The sequence below is a fragment of the Mustela nivalis genome, assembly GCF_964662115.1.
Source record: "Mustela nivalis genome assembly, chromosome: 1".
Classification (NCBI taxonomy): Eukaryota; Metazoa; Chordata; class Mammalia; order Carnivora; family Mustelidae; genus Mustela; species Mustela nivalis.
The window spans coordinates 44824957-44847155 of NC_139020.1; the positions used below are offsets into that span (position 1 = coordinate 44824957).

Consider the following 22199-nt stretch of genomic DNA (forward strand, 5'->3'; position numbering starts at 1 on the left):
TTGTTTGTTTGTTTTGTTTTTTCTGACTCAAGCCTTTTTATGGTAGAGTTGCCAGAAATGCCATAAATCTCAAAAAGGTCATTCTTGTCCTAAACCGATTGACCCTTCAGTGCTGAATCCTCAGTTAGTTCAGGCGTTCTACTGGACCTCACTGCCATTTTCTGAATAATTTATATGATTTACAATGCCTTGTAAAAAGTACTGAAACATCTCTGTGTGTGACTTGTTTGCTTTTGATTTACAGTGACATCCTTTCATACTAGTCCAAAGTTGCTGAAAAACTTTTCTGAAACATTATGCTTTTCCATTCATACCCAGACGACTGTAGCTCAGTTATCAGTGACCTCAATTTTCTGCCCTGTTGTTTTTCAAATTAAACTGTTATGCTGAAAATAAAAAATAAATTTAAAAAAAAAAAAAAAAAAATACATGCAGGCAGTCTCTTCATAAAAATCACACATGAAAGTGCTTTTACCCAATAGATCATTATCCTGTGTGCACTCTGCCATTACCAGTGGTTACCTGACCTTTAGAAATAAGGAAATCATTACGAGCATCTATTGAGATATTAAAAGCTATAAGATTACTAATGTTCCTTAGGGTCAGCTGGAATGTTTACATTGCTGCTATGTCAATGACTCAGAGAATGACAGGTATGGTTGGTAGGTGGCCCTTGTCAAGGCTCTATGATGGCTAGTAATAGCAAAGAAGGTAAATGAGGGAAATACGATCTGGTTCAGTGAGATAGGCATTTGCAAAGAAGATTGAGCACATACGAAGTGCTCTTCCCAACACAGAACACAAGGAGATACAGAGTACCTGCCATGTGGGTGCCTCATCATTTAAATCAGGCATCTTGGGAAGATGCTAAACAGCATCAGCTATACAAGGAGGGGCACATAAATTGTTGGCGGGGAGATTCAGAAGTCAGGATCAGCAGCACCAGTGTATGTTTAAATAAAGCCATTTTTCTCAAATACATAAAACAGGATCACGCCTTGTCTTCTGAGGAACAATTGTTTCTACTATTTAGCAAATATAACTAGGATGATTTCACAGACGTAATTATCAGCAAAAGTGATTGCATCAAGGACAAATGAGCCTTGTGTTTTTCACTGTTGAACAGGGATTTTGTATGGAAGAAAAATGATGTTGATAAGATTTAAGATCGTGTATGCTGATTTGAGACCATTGTTTTCTGGAATCTGTGTTTCAGAGCAAGTGTTCAGATAAACTGAAAAGGCAAAATAAGTTAATATTTGCAAAATGTCTATCAGAGTGTTCATTAAGCACTCAGTAAGTGTTAGCTATTCTCACTCATCATCATCATCATCGTCATTCTTTTCTTCTGGTGGATGGTTATAGTTGTGCTTGGTCACGTAGACATTGTTTTGCAGAAGGTCTTCATCAGATGTAAAAGAAATAAAGAACTTTGTGCTCAGCCCATTAGCCCCAGACTTATACCCTAACTTAGCTATTTAAATGCAAATGGTCCACAATTAACTTTGATTATCTTATATCAAGCACTGAAACAATTATCAAAAAATCTAGTTTCTAGTCTTACTCTACCATTCACTTTCGTGTGACCTAGAGTAACTCTTATTCTCTCTAGGTCACAGAATAGATGCTATCTATGAATGCCTTTCATATCTAATATTCTGTGGGGTAGCTCAAGGGGCACAATTGCAGAAAAAGTATTATAATATATTGCATTCGCTTTTAATCTGTCCTTGGAAGTCACTTCACTTCTGCCCCAAGCAAGCTCCACATCTTGTTTAAGAGTGTCATTTCCCTGAGTAGTACTGCAGGCGGCAGAAACTTCCATTGCACAGTGTCACAGTGCTGTGGATATTAAATATTTACTAGGGATAAAAAAACCCTGCTATAACCTACTTAGAACCAAAAATTGAACTTTTAGAAACTGTTTTATAACAGAGAGACAGATACCCGTTGTCTCCAAACTATCTTTTACCATTTGTAGTGCCTTTGACCTTCATGTGGATTCTATAGTAAATGAAGTCAAACTTTTTTCAACTGTTTATCCCTGGGCAGTACCATCTGATATGAATAGTATTCCATCAAAATGTGTTTTTTTCCTGAGGAAGTCTCGCTGCAATACATCATCAGAGTGACAGCCAGTGTATTATACATTACAATAAAACATCCCCAGAGCAAAGGTACATGTGATGATGAATTATGCTAATATGTTATTGTCATTATGTTATCAGCACTCAGAGAGTGATTCAGTGAGATACATCATCAGTGAGAGATTATCTGATTCCATATTACTCAAAAAATGACACCATCATGGAAAACCACAAGGAGATTCTGTTGATTAATAGGGTTGGTGATATTCTAGTGCCAGAACTCATGTAGAGTGGTATATTAAAATGTCTTTTGAAACAGAAAACAAGCTAAAGAAAGATGAATCCATGAGGTGAGGTTATAAAAGCACTGTCAATTTAAATACTATTACTGTAGACAGAGTGGAGAGTTAAGTATAAACCAGAAGTCATCCTCTGTCCTTTATTCAAACATGTGACAAAGATTTAGTTCTACTTAATTACATTGAGAAAATGGAGAATGTTTTATAAGAAGCTGTCTGTTGTAAGACCATAGTTATCCTAGCTTTCTACAGTCTACAAGTGACCCTTCACAGTGATATATGTATGCATTATGTTCCAGACACTGAACCAACCAAACATATCATGAAACTCTTGCTGAGTGGCTGTTTATTCAGGACATAAGTGGATCGCTTTTGTTACAGCATCTTCTTGTCAACAGAACCTTGCAACCTTAAAGGCTCCACACCTACTTGCTTAGTTCAACAGATGAATTTCTTACAGCTTTCAATATTCAAAACCACCAAACAACATCTGACACCAAATTGTTAGATTAAAAGAGCCAGACACTGTGGGTTGCAAATTTAAAAAAAAAAAAAAAAAAAAAAAAAAAAAACATTTCATTTTTCCTGGCCTTGCCCGTTCTATTGCAATGGCGAAAGCTAGTGCTTTTTTCCTCACAGCTTTCATGCTGAGGTCACCAACCCATTCACAGTCAGAGCAGGAATGGGGATAAGAAAAGGTGAGCAGCAGGGTAGATCTCACTTAATTGGAATGTTCTTGATCTCATATTAATGATCTGAGCTTGCTGGGTAATTGAAACTGACTTTTTTTCTCATGGAATACTTTGACCGGTTCTTTGGAGACCTCCTCTCGATTACTATATGTCTCTTTCCTGAAGATTTCCTAATTGTCTGTGCCTTTTAGAGCTTATGGTCATTTTATTAGTCTCTCTTTTCCAGCTATTCACCTGTCCAATGTCATCTTACATTTTTGGACAAAGTTCCTTAAAAAAAAAAAGACCAAACTGACCCCATTTCAGAAGATCCCATATCTGATCCACAGGAAATATACTCCTCTGCTTGTTGTCAGTGAAAGCACAGCGGGATACTAATGGAATAACAATTACATTAACTGACTTTTGTTGAGTACATACTATGGTCAGGCATTGATGCATATATTAACTTACTAAACTTTCCCAAAGAGGAAATGGTGGTATTTTTATCCTTGGTTTGCAGTTGAAGAAACTGAAACATAGGGACATTGATTTACCCAATGTCGCAAGACCCAGAGATGAGAGCCAAGACTCAAGATTTGGTGGTCACAGCTTTACTGTGCATGCTTTTAACTATGATATTAAATTACAGATTTAGTATTAACACCAAATACTAAATTTGGCTTTAGAACTGCATACCAGTGTCCTTTCATTAGACTAGGCATCAACCAACCAGTGTCTCATCTTTAATCTTTTCCAGGCATGGACTCAAAGCAAGTGCCTTGAGTTACCCCGAACTCCAATAGTAAATAAAAATTCTCTCAGTGTTCCTATCAAGATCCCTTACTAGATTTAACAAGAACGTTGGCACAACATACCAACTACATTCTCCAAAAATAATTATTTCCATACCAGCCTCGTCTACCTCAGTGATCTGGGTACTGAGCAACAAGTCATAAAACCATTGTTTTTGGTTTTTTGCTCCTACTTTCCTCTTCAAACCTGTAATAATGTAGGAGAGATCTGTAACATAGAATACTTACTATGTACATTTTTTTCTCCTTGGCCTTTCTGGGCCTCGGCTAAAACGGAAACAGAAAGAGACAGAAATTATAACATTCTTTCACGAAAATAAAGGCCATTTTCTGTCACCTAAAAGATAAGGATACAAGAGAATAGGGCTTCTAGGAACGAGTGGGTCTGTCTCCCGTGTCAGTAGTAAAAACCTGAAAAGATGAATGCGTTCCAGACCTCAAGAAATGTTTCAGGGTCATGAAAGGGATTTTTACTTTAGCTGATTTATTTGTGCAATTTCAATAGGGTGGCCTGTTCTCGAGTGCTTCCAGGGATCCGCTGGTTATGCCATGATGAAGCTGGTATCAACCTGTCAGTGTGCAATTTGGTTTGGGGGTTTTGTTATCAATTTCCAAGGTATCTAATATCCTCACCGGAGCTGACAGGGTGTGGGGCACTCTCACCCTAGGGATCATTGTGTCGGTCTCTCCCACACATGAGGGTGCTGCCAGCCCTCATCTCCAGACGGCTTCCCTTCAACACTTCCCAAGAACACTCCCAGAACGGGTGCTATGACTCTTCTCTCCTCCTAGATACTGTGCCTGGCCTTAGTTTTATTGGCATGCTAATTGAAATAAATTATTAATGCATATTTAAGATAAAAACAAAGTATTAAAGATAGGGTATGTTTGTTTGATTCATCTATCTACTAAGAAAGAGTTATTGTCTTAAGGAGAAACCAGCAATGACAGCAACAGAAATTAGTGACAAGCAAGCTGTTTCACAGCCTAATTCTTGGCATCAGGGTTTTTTATAAAACTGTGTTTTGCCACCTAAAAACTCTTCTTCCTTAGGGAAGAAGTTGAAAGAGGAAATCTGGTGCCTAAAAATGTGAAACAGTAAATTGCAAGATAATAGCACAATATGATTAATAGGTAAAGCTCTTTACATTTATAGAATATATCCATAAGACTTTACTGAATTTTGACAAAAGTAGAACAGTATCACATAGCACTGGTCTGAAGGCAGAGACGTGTGTCCAAGTCTCAGATTGGACGCTTTAGTGGGCCATGTCACCCTAGACAATTTCCACTCCTTGGCTGACCTCCCTTTTCTTTGTCTGAAGATAGTGGCAACTGTTTTTATTAGCAGTTAGTAAGCTGAGCCTAGGATCTGTGCCTTATTCATCTTTGTGGCCACAGGTCCTAGTCCAGTGGCTGGCAATCAATGCTTCACAATAAGTAAATAAGTCTGCAATGGATTATCATCTTCTGTTTACAGGTGCGCAGAGTGAGCCTCAGAAAGTTTCCATGGCCTCGTTTTACATGGCCAGTAAGGAAAATCCCATGGTAGGTTGGAAAAGAGGATCATATTCTGGGAATTCTGCCGTATGTGGAGTCCAAAACAGAAGCGTTAGTCACTATGAGAGAGAACATCCACATGTATATTGAAAAGTTGATTTCAGGAACGTATATACTTCCGGGCATTCCACTGGGGGACAAGTTCATTCCCCTCCTCCCAGCAGATTCTTACAATCAGGAACAAAGGCTGCGATGCCATCCCTCTTGGTGTAGATAAATGTATAACAGGGATACCACATTGTTTCCCATTTTGAAACGACAGAAATTTTTCTCATGAATATATCCTATAACATTTAGCACAGAGACTAAACATAAAAAGAAATAACACTAACAATTACTCTCAGATGAGCTAAGCACTGTTGCAAGTATTTCAAATGCCTTCTCTTCTTTAATCCACAAACCAGCCCGGTGCGATACTAAGATTATCTTCTCCCTACAGGTGAGAAAATTGAGGTAGGGGAGGAGAGAAAATTTGCCAAAAGGCACAGAGCTCCTGAAGAGCAGAGGCAGGATTTGGATTTAAGCAGGATGACCGAAGGCCCTGTGCTTTTAACCTCTATACTTCACTGCCCCAGATAGTAAACAGAGAAATACAGGACACACAGAAAAGATCTGATATGCAATTTCCAAGTCCAACACAGAAGTTAAAACTTAACTCAGCAAGAACACAAGGCCTAGAAGAAAAAAATAAACAACCGTGCTTCACAGAAAGACCAAAAAAAAGTCTAGAAAACATATGGAAATTAATTCTTTTTTGCCTCTATTTCTCTTATGCAACAATTTTCTATAACACGTATTCAGATAAACATTTTAACTAAATATAGTTTGTCTAAACTTGCATATGACTTGAATAAATACCCTGAATTTTCAAGGGTGACAGAAATACTGATTCTGTGGCAACTGTCTCAGCCCAGGGTCTCAGAAAAGAAGTTAGAATGATGAAGCTTTATTTGGGAGGCACAAAAGCAGGGCGCCTAGACAGAGGGGAAATGGAAATGAGGCTCAGAAAAATGTAAAGCAATACCACCGGCTGTTATTGTACTTGCTACTTCCACAAAACACAGCAGTTGAGAGATAGGTCCCCTAACTATGTAGAACTTCTCCAAATGGGTCGTGTGGAGAAACTATGCTTTGAAATCATTCATGGGAAGAAAGAAAAAAAAGGGATTTCTCTATGCAACTCATTCCCATCTCCTGTTTCCCAATGGCCAGTGTCTGCTGAATTGTGAGTGAATTCCCCCTTGCTTCCAAGTTGAGTGGCGGGGCACCTTCATGGCCTCATGATATGCCAAGTTTCACATTCATCAGCGTGGTATATCCAGTCCAGAAGTGAGGGAAGTCACAAATTCTGAGCTGATAGCTAATGGACCTGAATGAGTGGAGGTAAACTTGGTATTCCCAAGGCAAGGGCCCAGTCAGCCCTCAGGGATGGCAGCATGGTCCAAGAGGCAGAGGACACTAATAGAAACGGACATGTTCCTTAACATTTGTGTGACTTTTAGGAAATCAGCTTTAGCTTAGACAAACCAAATCGAAAGTCAAGGCCACTAAGAAAGAGCCATTTCCTTTTTTAAGGTATGGCAACACCTAGGGTGTAGGCTATCAAGGAAAAAGAAGTACACACATACACACATATAATACACATATATACATACATATGTATATTGAACATATATATATAATTTCCTTCGATATCACAAAATAGTCAATACTGTGTATTATAATCCAACCACAACCACTGGATTTTTAGAAATATAATTCTGAAAAGATGTGGGTATTCAGAGCCAGCATTCTATCAGTGGTAGATCAGGACAAGCCTAATAAAGCAGGAAGAAGAGCAGAATATTAGGAAACCTTACACAGGCTAGTCACATGCCAAAGACCAGGAAGCAGGTGGGTGGTATCAGAGGTTAAAGAAGGGTTTCCCTGCTGGTAGGCAAAACATGGTATCTGGAGCATCAGGCAGCAGATACTGAGTGGCAGTCCAAGAAGACAAACAATCTGTGCTAGGCATAGCTTATAAATTTTAGAATCGAAAACCAGTATCACTTTATTCTGCTGAGACCTATAAACTAGATGCGGGAAGACAAATATCTACGTATGCAAAGTAGACAGGGATTGAGCTCAAATAACCAAGCAGGAGCTAATGGACAAGGATGCCCACAAAGCTCATTCAATTTTGAGTCTTACAACGTTAGGGGCTTCCCATCTAGGGGTAACAGCAGCCCTGGGCCTAAGAAAGAACTTAGTACACCAGTGATGACTGGGTATTCCTTCTTAGGGAGATGAGAGGACTGTGGAGGGTAGGGAGTCAGATTAAATGCCCAGGCCAGTTTCCTGAATTAGAGTACACTAACAGTTAACCAGATTCTTTCAGCAAACATTTACTGAGCACTTACATCTGATATTTAATACATATTTCAGACTAGCAACATATACAAACATTCGGCAATTTGTTGATTTCAATAGTCTGCTTTAACATATCTCTACCTGAACATGTTTCTCATGATCATGGAATACAACTGTACATGTACATATTTGTATACATATGTGTAGTGTTCATTATCATTTAATATTACTATTTGAATTTATCCAATAATGGTTACCTACTTTCTAGACTGTTGTGCAGTATAATTCATACTTATCTGGCTTTCGGATTCACCTGTATTCCTCCTTTCCATCCCCCATCCAGCTAATGCAATCAATTCCTTAAACCACTGGTGATAGAAATAATGTACAGAGGTACCTAGCTATTTCCCCAAATTTATAAATTGGGTGCCAAGTTGAAAATAATGTCAGGTATCTGCATTTCTAATTTAGTGCTCTCAAAGGTAGCCCGCTGACAACTGGCAAAAGTATCCTGCTCTGACAGCCTGACCCTGACACTCCAATTAAATATAAAAACAGATCTGAATCTTTTTCACCCAGTTGTACTGTCAAGGCTAGTATAACTTGACTGTCACATAGAGCTCTTTAAATCAGGCTGCCAAGAAAATGTGATTGTAGTACAGATTTTAGCATTCAGAAAAATTCACTCCCCTTTCACTTACACAGATTTTTAAGGGTCAAAGCTATGCATTTTTATCAGATATTTTATTATCTTTCAACCTTTGTGAAGATCAATGCATTAGAATAGAGGAAGAACTTTTTCTCCTTTACTGCTGAAGTGATTTGGTACAAGGGAAATACTAATGAGGATTTTTTTATTAGTTACTAGAAGTTCCCATTGGACAACATGAAAAAGTTTTAGAAAGAAGATGGATGCAATGTTAAAATTCCATAATACTTTTGGAAACTAAGCATCGGGTCAAAATAGATGAGCATTTAGGAAAGGGATAAAAGTGTGGAGTTTTGAATTTTCTTAGAAATATGATGCTTCCAACTTGCAGCATGTTTCAGCAAAAATTTAAACCATAAGAATCCTGATTTATAAGTGCAAGGAAAGAGAGAAACTTTTGGAAGTAGGCTTTTAGCATTTAATATAAATGCAATATAATTCTTATTATAGGCCTAATAATGATCAGGGATTTTTCAGCATTTTCCAACCTAGGATGGAGACCTCAAGTTAGTCACTATTTTCCTTATCATTTTCATCCCACTGGTGATACTTTTAGGAGGTAGCATGCAAGTCATTCTGGCTTCAACTCCGTGGAGTTGATTAAAATAATGTAAAATAATTACAATATATAAATATTATATAAATAATATAAAATAATTACATTATTTTACAGGTTCCATAGTGAACTTCGTCATTTAACAGAAGTGTCTAGGATTTTCTCTTCAAACACACAAAAATCCTAAATACAGAAATCCAGGCTAAATACAGTTAGGCTATTATCACAAAGTTATCATCAACCACATGAGCACCTACCTTACTCAATGTGTCTCTTTTTCCTTAAATTAGGAAAGTTGATCTTTTCTTGATAAGAGCTACAGGAGAGGGAGGGTGTGATCATATTAGGGTTCATGAAAGTGGAAGATTGACAGCCCTGGCTGAAGTCAGGCAGAAAGTAGCGAGCCCTGGGGAAGCATTGCTGACAGCCACGCTAATGCACTACCACGCTGACATGAAACTTCCTCCAGATTCCAGAAAAAAGCCGTTTGGGAAGAGCCTGTCAATAATGTAAAACAATAATGTAAAACTGGGCCCAGTGGTTCTGGTTGTGGACTGCTAGCCAAGGTCTACCCACAACTAATTGGAGAGGACCAAACTCATGTTTCAAATGAAAACTAGGAGCAGAGCCATCCTCAAATGAAAGGCGCTTTCCTGCAAATTAGAATGTTATTTGTTAAGTAGTATTATGGGGTTTAAGATCTCAGGTATTTTTCTATAAGCAGATATTTTTTTTCTTCCTGAATTCTCTGAGCTCTGCTTTAAGTTCAGTTTTGTTTACCAGAAAGATACGAGTACAAGTTTTATGCTGTGAAAGACGTTTTACTTAGAGCAATAATATGACAAGCAGAACTGAACACGTAGCAACTTGCACATCACATAAAGCTTTCCGGCCAATGCTGGCTTTAAAATCACCAGTGAACTAAAGAACTAAAAAACAAAATAAAATGTAAATACCACGCTCAAGGTATAGATGAAAAGCACCCTGTCCAAAACACAATTAAATTAATTCTCCTCTTGTGTGCTTAAATATTGGAGGAAGCTATGGCAAGCAGAACGGTTGTTATTGTTGCCTTGAATTGCTTCAACAGGGTTGAATTCTCTGGAGTATAACATTGAGCCCATATGAAGTCCTTTTCCCTGAGCAAATCTGTTTTCAGAGGGGAGGAAAAAACAACTAAAAATTGATCCTATCGAATTTCATAAGTGACAACAGTGAAAAACAACCTTTCTGAGTGAATGTTCTTTCTTCAGCCCACTACACATAGATATGAGAAAGCAAGAAAGGGGGCGGGGGGAGTTGAACACTGTCCTTCTTCCCCTTCAGGTAAACTACTCAAGCTATAAATTTAATATGGAACAAATCACAAAATTATTGTGGATTAAATGAAGAAGATAAATTGTTTTTTAAATGTTGCATTATTAATTTTAAATATAAGAAATCTTTATAGTCTAATTAGTCCATCCTTAGAGGATTTGTTCTAATACATAAATGTAAAGTATATGTAAATGATGCTTCCATAGTGGATGATAGTCCTTGAGAAGAGAATTTCCAAAATTAGTTTTTGAATATTCCTCCTTTAACTTTGTTTACATGATTGATTTGAACTTTCCATTTTAGATATGTTAAGCAGAGTAAATGTCGTCCCATTCTTCTCTGGAATATGGCAAATATCTAATCAGAGGAATTGAAATAAATGCTTTTAATGTATAAAAATGTGGTACTATATGTGACTATTACAGAATTATTAGATAATATTACTAACTCCCTAGATGTGGCAAGATTTTGCTGCTTCTTTTCTTCCCTCTATTTGCCCCAACAGCAATCCACAATGCGGCCAAGATGATCTAAAACAATAGCAAAACCCCTGGTTTTATTACCCCATTGCTTGAAACCCTTCAGTGATTTTCCATTGCCATGAGAAAAGGTCCAAATTCTTTAAGTGTATTAGGAAGCCCTTCATGATTCCATGCCCTGCTTGCTTCTCTAGCCTCTGTCTCTCCCCACTCCCCTGTCTCCCATTCTAGTCAGTTACAACTTCTGTCAATATTTCTAAATCTGTTGTGTTCTCTCTTTCATACCTGTTCTCTCTACCTAGATCAGTCTTCCCTACCCCCAACCCCATCTCCTCCTTTCTCACACCTCTTATTTGTTTAACTCCCATCTTCCATAAGGTCCAAGACTAGACATCATTTTCTGTTGGGAGCCTTCCCTGACTCTCCCCTACCTTGGCACCTATCAGATTTCACAGCATCATTTATTATGTGTCATTATCATCCATTAGATGATAAGTACTATCATGATCTTATGCTACAGCACCAACGTTCCTACAGTTAATATTAGTGGAGTATCTATAATGCTCAGACTCATTTCTAAGCACTGAGAAAACAGCAAAGAACCAAGCACACAAAATCCCTGCCTCAGGGAACTTGTCTTCTGCACATACAGTAAACACTTACTAGCAAGAACAGAGTAAAAGAAAACAGGACGGTAGAGAACAAAGGGAAGAGAACAGGTTGAGAAGAATGCACAGAGGATGTAAGAAAGGGCCAGGAGACATTTAAGGTAAAAATGGGACTCATAGAAATGCAGGTTGATCTCTTAAAAAGCCCCACTCCACAACTAGATAGTCCCTCTGTTATTTTTTTAAATTTATTTTTTATTTATTTTCAGCATAACAGTATTCATTGTTTTTGTACCACACCCAGTGCTCCATGCAATCCGTGCCTTCTCTAATACCCATCACCTGGTTCCCCCAACCTCCCACCCCCCCACCACTTAAAATCCCTCAGATTGTTTTTCAGAGTCCATACACACTATGGAGTATTATGCCTCCATCAGAAAGGATGAATACCCAACCTTCTTAGCAACATGGACGGGACTGGAGGAGATTATGCTGAGTGAAATAAGTCAAGCAGAGAGAGTCAATTATCATATGGTTTCACTTATTTGTGGAGCATAACAAATAGCATGGAGGACATGGGGAGTTAGGAGAAGGGAGTTGGGGGAAATTGGAAGGGGAGGTGAACCATGAGAGACTATGGGCCCTCTGTTATTTAAAACTTTGCCACTGGCTTGTGATATTTGAAGATGATAGAGATCATGCCTTTTTTCATGCTACTTGCAGCCAAGTACCTCCAGATTCTGTCATTCAGCATTCCAGATATGTCCTCCAGAGCCATCTGCTGTCCACAATGAATTAGGCTTCAAAACCCGAGTGATATACTGAAGCCTGAACAAAATAAGCTGAAAGCTTATTTTATAAGTATTGCTTCTCCAAAATGTATTCACTGGGAAAATCTGCTATAAAACAGTAGACCTTTCAATCTGCTTGGTATGATGCATGATTGCACATACTTACTGCAGGTGATTCTGCAAGAAATAAAAGTAATTTAATTTTTTTATTAGACATTCAATATACAAGTCAAAATAGAGGTTGAGGACCCCCATCATCACCTATACTTACAAAATTATTTGCACTTTTTACCATGTGATTCAGAGCTTTGAGCCACAACAAAATTAGAGTGAAAACAAAACAAAAATCAATCAAATCAAAGTGTATATAATTTTGCATAGAGAAATAGGGATGCATCCGAAATCATAAAATCCTGTGCCTTTCAACTCTGTTCCTTCTGAGGAGATGCCCTGGCCTCTTTGTCTTACTAGTCAAACTCCTAGTTATTTTAAATTCTTCCTAAAACTTACCTCTGTTATCTCACCTTTTTGCTTCTTCCCATAGTCCGTCCCAGCAGCTGATCCTCCTTTTTTTTTTTTTTTTTTTTTTTTGGTCAAATGAATCTAGTACAGACTTCTGTTAGAGCCCTGACCCTTTGTGCTGCCATTATTTGTTTACATGGAAGTCTCTCCTACTGTAACATGATCTCACTGAGGACAAGGAGGATGTCTCTGTGACTCAAAAGCCTGGCATGTGAGATTTGTTAAAAAAAAAAAACTTTTTTGACCAAAAAAAGAACAAGAAAATGAATGAATGAGTAAATGAAAGCCACCACTGACCTTCAGTCCTCTCTGGGTGAGGCCCTTTATAAACTGAAAATTCAGATTGGGAAATTGCCCTTTCATCTTTTCCTTACCATTAAGCAAGTTCATAATAATGACTAAGAAGGAGCTAAAAAGTGAAATTTGAATTCCCCTTATACAGTATGGTTCTGAGACTGTGCTTTTCATGTCACATCATTTCCCTAATTCATCTCATCCTGTTGTCCCCTCAGCAAATACTCATTAAATTCTATCATAATCATAGCACCATGCTAAATACCATAAAGTAGATTATAAAGAAGAATAAAAGACCCTCCAAGATTGTTATAACCTTTCTGGGAAGACAGTACAATTTAAAAATCCAGATCATACATAGTACACAGAAGGTACCTGATGCTAAGTACCAAATGAGCGAGGCAGACAGTGGGTGTTACAGGCAGGCATAAGAGGAACAATCACTTTAGTGATGAACAAAATAGAAGCTAAGGAAAACACTAATAAGACAGCATTCCACGTTGGAACAATGGAATCATTCCATGTTGGAATAATGGATGAAGGTTTGACTTTAAATTTCATCAACTAAGATGCTAAGGACGTAAGACAACTGTCCTCCATATTGTAATCAGTTCATCACAAATTTAAAACTTACTCAAAATAATAGCATTTTAATAATTCTTTCAGCCAAAGTCTAGTTTCTAAATAGATTTATCTGTATAAACATTTTTGGTATTTCCAGGTCCAGGTACTTCCTTTTCTCAAGTTCTTACCCATCTTTGGGTGTGAGCCCCTCAGCCCCAACCTTTCCATGGAGTAAAGCTTCCTCAGTCATTCAGAAGATTGTGCCCTCTCCTCTGTTAAGTATCTGGTCCCAAATAGACTGCCTCTAAAGATGTCATTATGTCACCTTGTCTCCCCTCTTTGGTTTATGCTCAGAGCTAACCTTTTTGACAATGGGCAATTTGAGGTCACAGGGCTGCTCTGAACTGATGTATCACAACATTTGATGAGACAGTGGCAAGAGAAGACCTGTTTCTCAAATCTGTTCAAAGTGTGGGCCTGTCACAAGAGTCAGATTTAATGAATAAGCCTCTTGTGGGCATAAAGATGATGCAGGAAGCCACTGAGCACAGAACTAACCCTTTTTGTCTATGTTTCCTTAGACAGAAGTGGAGGTTGTCCCTTCTGTTTTAACTCACTAAGGTATTCACATATTAACAAATCATGGGATATTAAAACTTCACAAGAGCTACAAAATCACATGGTCCAATACCCTCAATCTTCAGAGACTCTGTAACTTGTCCAACACCACACAACAAATTAGTGGGTGGCGGGGAGAGGGTTTAGAAGACACACATTTGGCTCCAAAGTCACTTTCTCTCACTATATTGTACATTCTCCTTCTAAAGTAAACACCCCTGGGTTTATGAAAATCACCACTGTGTATGCCCTAGGGCCTTCTACACTTTCTCCATCCTCTTTGAATATTTGTTTTCAAACAAGAGTGTAAGTAATGCTAGTATAAAAATAGATATACCCCATTTTATGTAGTCCCTTTTTCTAAAATTTGGGATCTGAATTTTTTCCCAAATGCATAGTATCAGATTATGGAGGTAGATAGAAAGCATAAGTTTTTTTTTTAATTTTACTTATTTTTTTGACAGAGAGGGACACCGCAAGAGAGGGAACACAAGTAGAGGGGAGTAGGAGAGGGAGAACAGCCTTCTGGTGGAGCAAGGAGGCCAGTGTGGGAGCTGTACCCTAGGACCCTGGGATCATGACCTGAGCCAAAGGCAGAGACTTAATGACTAAGCCACCCAGGAGCCCCAGTGGCATAAGTATTAATCACTGCCTGTTATTAGTATTATTCTTATAGGGCAACTTGGTAAGAAAGCAAAGTATTGACTCTTTAGTGGTATACATCAATTTGAGGCCATTCAGAAAAAATTCTTTATAGATATTGGTGTTATATACATGAAGAACTGTATTATTTTACATATTAATTAGCATTTAATGTATTAAGTATCTCAGTATTAATGGCCCAAATAATCTTTTACTCTCCTTTATGATTTATGTGGTACATTTTTTAGAACTAGTACTTCTGCATTAATATCCATACGTCTTTGCCATAAGTAGTATAGACGAGAAGCTTAAGAAAATTTTGTTAAAATACACTGCAGAGGGAACAGAGTAGTAGCCAGTCTTCTGTATAGCTGGATTCAAAAGAAAAAATAAGAGAGACGGATAGGCGAGAAAAGATGAAGGGTAGCATGCTACTGTCCAGGAAGGGAGGAATAGGATTTTTCACTCTATTAATATCCACTATCCCCTTCAGACCTTACCATACAGTATATTCACAAAACCATAATGAATGATAGGTTGTCTTGAAAAAAACTACCTCTAGTGTCAGTGGTATTTAAGTTATCTATACTCAGACACAATGGCAATCCTCATAATAATGTATATGTTTAATTCTAGCACATTACAGTAACATTTTGTCCTACTTTATCTGCCTTATAGGATGGCATAGAAAATCTAATTTAACAGATGTCCCCCAGAACAGTGTTATTCACTTAATGATGTAGCACCTATGTTCTCATCGAAAGAGAGTAAGTACTGAGAAATAGGTGGCAATGAATTATTTTCAGGAGCAATTTAGGAGGAAGCAGGTGAAACGGATTCTAATTCTCGAGGCTTTGAATAGCACGATAAGCACTGTTTTATTATGGGAACAAAAAAAAATTAGCATTCACTGAGCTGTTTATGCATTTAGACAATGAATAAAAATGTAGTATAGTTCCAGGTAGATCATGTGAGGAGAGGAGAATGAGAAAGTCTTTCCTTCCGTAGTTAGGGATGTTTTTAGAGAGTAGAAAACAAAACTGGCGACATAGCTATTCCTGTTTATTTGAAATCGTTTCTCATTTGGTCCTATTCTTTATGAAAAACGTGGTCTAAATAAATTTCAAAAGTAGTTCATTGTTCATTTCATAATCAGAAAAGGAGGTTGCATTGAAGTTTGAGTTGGGAAGGTGAGACAGCACTGCCTACAGTGGCCAGGAAGATAATGGAAATAGGGCAAGTGTGTCTGAAGAAGATTCAGTGAGATGGTGGAGTGGTGGGGCTCTGTTTAAAGGCATTTAGAGACTCTAGGGGGAAAAAAAAAACTTAGCCCTGGAAAATCCAATTGTATGTCCATTTCAGCTCAAAGCTAAACAGTTGGTTAGCTCTGGATTCAGTAAAATCCAAGACCCTAAGACCTCAGTGAACACCCACACAAAGGTCCTTGGCACAGGGAGTGAAAGCCCCGAACACGAAACAACTGTTAGGAAATCTTTGTCTTAGATAAAGGTATTAAAATGGCTGTTTCATATTTGTGGCCTAAAACAACGCTATTTACTACAAATTTTTAAAGCACTTATCTTCCTATAAAAAATTGGTTATTAAGAACCAATGACTTATATTTTTAAAATACTATGCAAGAAGGGTCTTCTGCTTACAGCACGAGTGTCTCAACCTGGCATCTAGAATCATATGTTCCTGATGCAGCATGGTGTGTGTGTGTGTGTTTCATGAGGAGAGGAGGTTTGTAATTTACCCCCTGTATCAAACCCCACAAAGAGAAGAGAAACCCTCGGGAAAAGGCAAGAAATCCTCTGAGAATCATTATCAGGCAGATCCAGCTGTAGGCAGAAATCTGGCTGCCAACATTTAGCCATAGATAATGTTCTTTGATGACAGAATTATACCCATGAAAGAATGAGATGAATAAGATATGTCTTCAGTCTCAGAAGGGCGCTGGTGGTGCACTGGCAGGAAGCTAGGCATAGAACAGAACGCACTGAACCAAAATAGATTTCCTCAAACTGGACAAGACAAGTCTAAATTATAAGAACTGAGTCAGAGCTTGTCTACCAACGATTGATTTGTTGCCTCTGGCTCCTAAAAGCTCTTGTGTGAGGAGACTATCTTGAGCCTGACACTTTAAGGGGTAGGCTAGTGACTCCAGATAAGAAAACTGGCATGCTGATATGGGCTGAAGTCACCAAGCAGGTCCAAAAAAAATGAGATATGTTAAGTGCATAAATTAAAGAGACAAGTAACATTTCCAGAATGCCTACCATATGTTGGCAGCTAAGAGGGACTTCATGTATACTATCTCATTTAATCCACTTAATAAATGTTATCTAGAAATCTATAAGAAGATTTATCCTTTGTGACTACAGATGAATTTGTTCCATCCTAGTCCTCCATCTTTCTTCAAAGGACAGATATTATCCTCCTATTTCAGAAAAGGATAAAACTTCACACAGTACCAAAGTTGTCCTAGATCAGGAAACTTCAATGAAGGAGGGAAGTACACATCCCTCAGAGAGGGAATGGGGATATATTTTTAAAAAGACTTACACAATATAATGTAGTTGTACATAATGATACTACGATTGGTTGAGTTGGGAATACAAACTAGAAAGAGATACTCAGAGATGGACTTACCTCTCAAGATGGGTAATTCTCAAGAGAAAAAATAACCCCCCTGTGAGGGTTGGGTTGTCTGTATAACTAGCATGTGAGAGAGTGATTTGCTCTGACTTCCTAGGACACCATACTGAATTAAGGTGGAAGTCCTCAGAATGCCAATTCCTCCACCATAGCTTCCCAAACCAGACCACCACTGCCACAGGTAATCCCCACTGACAAGAACTTTTCATGTAAAATGACCTTTCAGCAAACAAATTAATGCCTTTCATCTGACCTCAATAAGTGTCCGTATAATGAGTTTTCCAAATAACCAGTGGTTGCTCATTAAGTGTATTTTAACCCATTAAGAGTAAAAAGCAAAAAGGGGGAAACGTCAATGTCCAGGTTTCGTGCCTTTCTAATATGTATTTTCATACCCCTGCCTTCTTAAACTAAAAGTGATTAAGTTATTTTTTACCCTTCCTTACTACTCAGGAGGATCCCTGTGACCATTAATGACTTGTCTGGGATGTGAAACACGAGTGTGCTTATCTCCACTACCGTCTGTCATCAGGCTATCTGTCTACATGGACTAGGAAAAAACTCAGATGGCCCATCTACTCAGTTTAATGGGAGCCAAGAAACTGCAGGCACATATTAAAACCCACTAGAGTTTATTATTTTATGATCATCAAGAAATTAAAAATAGAACTTCCCTATGATCATCAATTCAAATCCCTTCATTTTCCAGATCTGAAATATAACTCAGAGTTAAGATTTGCCTGAAGTCACACAATAGATTGTAGAAGACTTTCATCTCATAAAGAAAAATATTTAGTTAAAATTGCCATTAAAAATTTCTTAAATTAATCTTTAAGCATAGTATATATGTTTTCTGTAGTGTAATTCTTATATTCCTTGAAGTTTGGGTACCACAGAGGCAGATCAAGGAAAAAAGAAAAAGAAAAAGGCAGATTGCTCTCTATTCGAACCATTTGCCTTTAAGATAACCATCAAACCCAATGCGTGAGAAATGGAGAGAGATTTAAGTGTTCTTGTTTCTTAGTGGAAAGTTTCTATTTGGTTTCAGAATTAAGCCTTTGTAACCTTACTATATTTCAATTGATTGTCTCCTCCGCTGAAGATTAGAGGATCAGGTTCTAAACCTCAGATGTTAAATACAACCATAATACAAGATAGAGGGTGTACAGGTATAATACAAGGCTCCTAGTTGTTTCTTCAGCGCTTTTTCTGCTGTGACCCCATTTTAGACAGCAAGCTCTGCATAGGACTTAAAAAACAGGAAAAATCTTTTCAGTAGCCATCCAGATCCAGACCCAGTTTGCTTACTTCCTGTTTCTCCTTTGTTCCCTCAGTGATTAAGCTCTTGGCATAAGGGAAGTGCCAGCAACTGGAGAAAACTTTAGAGTTACATTCAGTCATTTTGATTAGCATCATTGGTAACTTTTTTTTTCCCTTCATAAACATATGGTAAAGCAACATGTAATGTTCCAATGATTGTGATTTCAAATCTAAAGTACTATTTGTTCATTCCTGAAACCTGAAACAAACATCTGGTGGTTAATGCTTTGAGAAAAAAGTAATTTAGTGCATTACCTCTGTCTATGATTCAAGATCATCGGCAAAAATAAGTAGCTGAGATTAAGCCACATGTTTGCTGGTCCATTCAATTAAAAAAAAAAAAAAGGAAAAAAAGCTAAGCTTCTGTGTTTCCTCTAAAATAGGAAGGGGGATAGAGACCATGCCATAATTGCAAGGACCTCTTCCTTTCAGGCTTATCTTGCACTTAGATATACTCAGTCTATACCCTCCCACTAGAAAAAAAAACAAGATTTGAAAGCTTCCTTATCTTTATTCCATACATGTTCAGAATTACTGAAGTCTGTACGTACTGTCAGGTTCATGTTACCATGCATTTTTATAAATTAGAATTATATCCCTACCTTAGCACTTCTGTGATAATTTTTTCATCTTTAAGATTTATTCTAGGGGTGCCTGGGTGGCTTAGTGGGTTAAAGCCTCTACCTTCAGCTCAGGTCATGATCTCAGGGTCCTGGGATGGAGCCCCGCATCAGGCTCTCTGCTCAGTGGGGAGCCTGCTTCTCCCTCTCTCCCTGCCTGCCTCTCCGACTACTTGTGATTTCTGTCTGTCAAATAAATAAATAAAATCTTAAAAAAAAAAAAAAAAGATTTATTCTAGCTCTCACTTCCCATTTCAAGATGGCTCTTGGCAAAGAATTTGAAATAGAGATGTACTGTCCATTTTGCAGTGTTGCTCCTCCTAGATAAAAATCTTTCTATCTTTCTTTCTTTCTTTTTTTATTTCTTTCTTTCTTTTTTCCTTTATAAGAGTGGTGTTATCAGTCGGCTAGGGCTACCATTAACAAAATATCAGAGGCTGGCTGGCTCAGGCAATAAAAATTTACTTTTCAGAGTTCTGGAGGCTCGATATCCAAAATCAAAATGTGGGCAGGTTTGGCTTCTCCTGAAATTTCTCTCCTTAGCTTGCAGATGGCCATCCTCTTGCTGGGTCCTCACATGGCCTTTTCCCTATGCCTACATACCTCTGGTGTCTCTCTTCATCTTCTTAGAAAGACGGTAGCCATACTGGTATAGGGCCCACCCTTATGACCTCATTTAACTTTGATTACCTCTTGAAAGACCCTACCACCAAGTACAGTCACATTGAGGTTTAGGGCTTCAAAATATGAATTTTGAGAAAACACAATTCAGTCCATAACAGATAGAAATGCTATTAATCAAATATTCTGTAATATCTTCTCCTCACAGGAAAAAAATAAAATCTTAGGAAAGGGGAAAGGTTATTATTTACAGGTGATATCAACCTACATGAAGTATAAATGTATATGTGAATCACTTATATGAGGTATCATTTATAAGAGAATGCACCTAAAATAATCCTTAACTGTATTTTTTTAGCCTGCCTTAATAGAACTCACAAAGATTTAGCAAAGGAACAGTCCCAGCAGATTAGCAATTCACACTTCTACACATTGTTTGCTGGAGAGACAAAGAAAGATCCAGAGTCAGAAATGTCAAACAAGACTGCTGCTCTTACATCTGTTCTGAAGTCAACTACAAATTTGGTCTTTATTCTCTGCAACTGAGGCTTCCATATTAGAACAAACCTGAGCCTGACTTAAGCGGCTTCAAAATGCAGAGCTACAGGACCAAGGTGCTTTAGCCACAAATAGGCCATAAAACAAAGGCTGCTAGAGGGCTGGTACACAAACACGAGTCAGAGTGTCCTTGTCTCCTCATGAAGTATAGACCACGCAGGTTTGTTTTTTTTAGAACACTAACGTTGTGTTGGATCATTTACAATATTTCCATTTACAATATTTCCATTTCTGGATTATTTTTTCGTGTTCTGTGATTGGATTGCTTGGTTTAGTAAATAAAAATATAGGATGCCCAGTTTGAATTTGAATTTGAATTTCAGAGAAACAGTGCATTTTGATTTTTAGTGTAAATGTCTCATGTAATATGTGGGATGTCCTTACACACAAAAATATATTCCTTTATGGGACATACTTCGACAACAACAACAAAAAAAGTATTTACCTGAAGTTATTTACCTGAAATTCAGTCTAACTGTGGGTCCTGCATTTGACCTGGCAATTCTACTCTGGGTTTAGAAATGAATCCTCCTCTTGCAACTCCCTTCCCCTACCCATCACCCTCTTAAACTACTAGCACCGACTTTGTAAATTTAATTTCCCGGCCTTAATGTGGTACTGCCACGAAGCGTAAACACCCCAGACTTCAGGCTTCTAGTTTCCTCGCATTATATTACGATGATATATGATTATAAGATGCCCAGGGTTAAAACATTAAAGTTCGTTTGGCCCAGCTTTTCCTCCCCGATGAAGTATTTACAACTTTATATCAATACCCCATAATGCTATTATAATAACGTTAGTAGACATGTATTTAATAATGTGGAGAGGAATCTCTTAATCTCTAAACCCTGTATTCGGTCACTCACCTGTAAAATCAGGGGATTGAATTTAAAGTATTATCCTCAAGGTTCCTTGCCTAAAGTCTTTAAGATGAGGATTCCATTAATGCACTCATTTGCCTGGTGAACCCAATTATTCCCATTTCGGATGCATCGCTTTTCTCTTCAAGTAAGTAATCTAATGCTTAGATTACTTTAAAAAAAAAATTTTTTTTTTCACTGCTTCACCTTTTAAAGGTGTCAGACCCAACTTCCTCAAGGGCCAGAGAATGCACTCTCTATCGCCTCCCACCCCCGCTCACCCTGACACCGGACTTTGGGAGACGTGGGTAATGAGATGATGTGGAAGTGTGGCTATTGATGAGGCAATTCCATCCTGGAGCTTTCTGACAGTTAAAGATCTGCGCTGCCTGCAAAAGCTTACAACGCGAAGCCAGAAAATGCTGTCCGGGCACAGCTCGTTGTTCTCTTCCGCCATCTAGTGGCGACAGCGGTGCTCTCTCCCCGCTCGACTTGCTGTTCAGAGCTACAAAAATTTCAAAGATTGTACATCAAATGGATGAATTGTTTTGTTCTTGTCATTACAGTAAAAAGGATTTATAGAGTGTTTTGAGAGATAAAGTGTAATAAATGCTGATAAAAAAATAAGTATAACACAATAGCGGGCTTTAATACCTGACCAATATAGATTAAATTCAT

At 37.9% G+C, this 22199-nt stretch overlaps 1 protein-coding gene across 2 annotated transcripts in view; it reads left to right on the plus strand.

Moving 5' to 3' along the window:
* The window catches only part of LOC309844750 (ephrin type-A receptor 6), a 519889-nt gene that overhangs the window by 456711 nt on the left and 40979 nt on the right, over positions 1-22199 (plus strand). The window lies entirely within an intron of this gene.